This window comes from Kryptolebias marmoratus, linkage group LG2 (genome assembly GCF_001649575.2).
Source record: "Kryptolebias marmoratus isolate JLee-2015 linkage group LG2, ASM164957v2, whole genome shotgun sequence".
Lineage (NCBI taxonomy): Eukaryota > Metazoa > Chordata > Actinopteri > Cyprinodontiformes > Rivulidae > Kryptolebias > Kryptolebias marmoratus.
The window spans coordinates 36,859,593-36,864,163 of NC_051431.1; positions in this window are offsets into that span (position 1 = coordinate 36,859,593).

Consider the following 4,571-nt stretch of genomic DNA (forward strand, 5'->3'; position numbering starts at 1 on the left):
CTGTGACACCACAGGGAGGATGAAACCAGAGGAGGACCATACTTTTATCATGGCACCTGTTTTGATAACATGCATGTAATAAAGTTCTAGAGGTTTACCAGCTGTCTACCTTATTTCATTTCTAACCGCCATAACAAAATTGGCGACAAAGAGAGAGCGCTCCAGTACCGAGTCCACCGCCGTTCCTCCATCATGCTGGTAAGCCTCTTATGTCTCCTATGGCAGACAATGTTTCAGAATTGCATGCTCATCACAAATGATGGGTGCTGTATTTATCGACTTTAAAAAGGCATTCCATATGGTTAACCATAGTTTGCTTAATTATCTAAAGTGATAGGTTTTAATATTTCAGCCGAGGCAATAAGCTGGTTTACATCTTATCTTCAGTCTAGAGTGCAGTGTGTTAAAATAGGCCAAAACATATCTGGATTTTTGAGCATAAATAAGGGCATTCCACAAGGCTCTGTACTTGGCCCTTTGCTGTTTAGTCTCTCTTTATAAATAAATAAATAAATAAATAAATAAATAAATAAATAAAGCATTGTGCCTTATGGATCAGGATCTCAGCCTTAGACCTCCGTTTTTGAAAACTCTCAGCTATGTTAAATCTTTGCCTTGTTCTTCTCCCTCTTCGGAACTGCTGTTCTGTTTTTGTAAATACCTGCCTGTCTGGAACTACAGTTGCACTTACCTGTCGTCGGATTCTGGATCCTCCTCCTGGAACGTCTCTGTTGGACACATTGTTGTCTCCACATCTCTCCACACGCCGCACCTGTAAGAAAAGAACTATTAACCATTGGCTCAATATATGCACAAAACTGAACCTGTACCCGAGACTCACCTTGCTCCCCTCCTTGCCATTTCAGATCCTCCTGGCCACTCCTGACTGTTGCATATTTTTGATCATTGTAAATAAAACCACTTACCTTTTTACCTTGTCTCTGTGTCTGGTTTCTGGTCCTACTCTTAAGACAAATCCTGGTTCTTGTCAATATTGGCTCTTTATGCAATTGGGCTATAACAATTTTGGATAAAAAGCCAATTCGCTATCATTACGGTACTATTGTTAAAAAAATACAAACTAATGACCTTTGACAGCCTTATCAATTTTTGTTTTCTTAAACTATTTCATAAATGCATTAATTATTCAGCACCTGAACCATTATATACAAGTACATTTGTTGAGAGACAGAACAGCATTAGAGTCACTAGAAGCATCATAAATTGTGACTGTAAAATACCATTTTGCAGAACGACCTTTGGACAGACAGCCTTCTCTGTTAAAAGTTGTAAACTTTGGAACTCACTACCATCTGATTTTAAGACCATAACTGACAGTAAAATATTCACTTCAAGGCTTAAGAATTGGCTACAAATAAACAAGAACTGTACTCTTTTTTTTTTTTTTTAAATACTGTAATTGTTTTGATTTAGTTGTTTTAATATATTGTTTTATATCTACCTTTGATCATCTCATTTTATTTATTATTGATCTATGTGGGTCGTTTTTTTTTTTTTTGTTAAAGGTCCTTCTAGGGACGGGTGTTCCGAATTAGCCATGGCTATAAACACTGTGATGCAGACATCTGATTGTCTTGATCTATGTTACTTGTATCTGTCCCTATCAAATAAACGATAAACAAAATGAAATGCTACCATTGACAGGTGGCCTGATGAAAGACGATGCACCATTTTACGACGCGGCTTGGGTCCAGAGGATCAGAGTCTTTTCTACACATTTCCAGAACAAGGTACAATGTTTGATGAAGCCATGGCTGCACTGGAAAAACATTCTGTGCCTAAAGTTAATGTCTTGGCATTCAGACAAAATGTGTAACGTGCCGTTGAAACTGCGAGCCAATATGTTGCTGAGCTCAGGGTGTTAACAGCGCCATGTTGTTTTGGACAGATGGAAAATGAACTAGTAAAAGATCAGCTCTAATGCTTATCTCAGAGCTGTGAGGGTTAAGTTACTGCAGGAAGATGACCTCACACTGGATAAAGCTCTAACCAGCCGTTTTACTGTCCGTCTCCCTTATTTCATTTACAACCGCCACAACAAGCTGGAACATCTAAAACTGGCACCAGAAGGCATACAAATGGTGGCATCATGGATGAAGTGATACTGTTATCAGACAGTTGCTGGTTTTTAACATTTCCTTGGAGCCTGGTATCAAATGATTCATGGACAGGTACAGATCCATGGCCCAGTAGTTGGACTCCACACTGTCTTAGACTGTATGATGAGACCAGAAATAAATAAGGCACTGCTGCAAGAACATGCAAATGAAGTGCACATGAAAACATTTGCCAAACAGGAAGTTCTTGTATGAAGTCTTTAACTACAGTGGCTATGTTCTGTCAGTCCTCGTTCAGTTCTAATTATTCATTGTTGCTCTCATGCAAATGTCTGGTTCTTCTCATTGGCGCCTGGGGTTATTCTCTTGTAAGTCTTCCGTTAATTTTTTTGTGCTGTCATCAGCCCTTTAGTTTTGTTTTGTTTTTTCTTGTTTTTAATAAATCTTCTAGTTTTCTTGAGTTCCTCCTGTTGGTCTGCATTCCTGGCTCTGAGACTAAGCAAATCATAACACATCTTTGAAGGTTTCTTCAAAAACATTGCTCTTTAAGATTTCTTCAGCAAACTTTCTCTATTTTTGACTTCATATGCTACTTTTAGTTTTGAGCAACCATTCTGCTACCTATATCTAGCCTTTTGATACTTTTATATTTTAGCTACCATTCTGCTACTTTTAGCTTTATCTAGCTTTTTGATCCTTTTAGTAAGTGTTTGTTACTTTTAGCTTGCAAGCAGTTTGCTGCTTTTGTTTTTTTATTTTATTTTTTTTAACTATTTGGCTCATTTTAGCTTTAACTAACTTTCAGCTTCTTCGGTACATTTTTAACACATTCAGCACTCATCATTCACACTACATTTTCACAAAAGGGGAAGTAGGTAAAGAAAATGGATGGATAAATGTTTTTTCTAGGATTAGTGTTTTAGCATTTAGTAGAAATTTACCTTTTACATATGTAACAACAAATGTCTCAAGTTGTTAAATTCATAGTGACTGTAAAATTAAATCAGTGTGTGGGTGTTTTTCACAGACTGAGATTCATTTAGAGTTGTTTTAGTTTTGTGCCAGCAGAAGGCAGATGAAGATCTTTAACTTTGTTTGACTTCCTCTTAGTGTTTGACAGATCTGTGAGGCCGGATGAGCTCCACTTGTTGTTTCAGACAAACCAAGGTGAAGAGGCATCGACAGCGCCTCAGAAAGACAGACTACACAGCAAACAGTTCAGTCTCCACCTCTATGTGTCAGAACACATAAATGTTGAGTTTATATTTTACTTAACCCTCCAATGTCTTTTATGTCAAATAAGTTTTGTTGTAGAACTGCAGTGATGATCATTTAAATGCTTATTTCAGTCAGTTCAATTCAGGTTATTTATATAGTGCCAAGTCACAACAAAAAAAGTTGTCTCAGGGCACAGTACAAAAACATTCACATACATTATAAAAAGCCAATTAGTAAAAGTTATCTAAGGAAGCCAGCAGATTGGGTTAAACCTTTACTTTGTTGCAATTTCCTATCTTGAGCAGCACATTCATAACAGTGGAAAGGAATGACTCTCTTTTAACAGGAAGAAACCTCCAGCAGAACCAGAACCAGGCTTGGAACGAGCTGCCATCTGCCTCGACCGGCTGGGGTTTGAAAGGACAGGACAGAGACACAGACAAACACATTATCTGTAGGTGGAGTTTCTACTGGAAGACAGACAAATAAAAAGTCATGTTAATGATAGAAATATTTACAGCAGCAGAGTGAGGATATGTGGTCAGTTTATCCTCCAGCAGTCTAAGTCTATAGCAGCAGAACTATGGGATAGCCCAGGAAACCCAAGCCAACCCTAACTATAGGATCTATCAAAAAGGACAGTCTTTAAAGTTGTGAAGTGAAGTGAAGTGAGATTTATTTATATAGCACTTTTCAGCAACAAGGCAACCCAAAGTGCTTTACAACAGAAACAACAACAGAATCAAATACAGCAGGTACACAATCAAACACAGAAAAAAAACCCACATCAATCATGTATAATCTAAATTAAATATAGGATAATCTAAATAAAAAGTAGACAGTGGCAGCCTCACAAATAGAAACTGGAAGGATGATGTGAATTTTCCCTGGAATTGAAATCATTTTATTAAGAAAGAATCTCATGAAGTCATCACTGCTTAGGGTTAAATGGTTCAACAGAGATAGGACTCTTCATTAGTCGAGCCACAGTATGAAAAAAAAACCTGGGGTTGTTCTCCCTCTAAACCAAGATTTTTAACAGGTTGACTCACTGACATCAAACACTCTTTGAAATAAACAAAATTGTGTATAAAGCACCGATTCTGTTCATAACGTTTATGGACAGAATTTCTAGGCGCAGCCAAGGTGTTGAGGGGATCTGTTTTGGTGGCCTTAGGATCGCATCTCTGCTTTTTGCAGATGATGTGGTCCTACTGGCTTCATCAGACCGTGATCTACAGCTCTCACTGGAGCGGTTCGCAGCCGAGTGTGAAA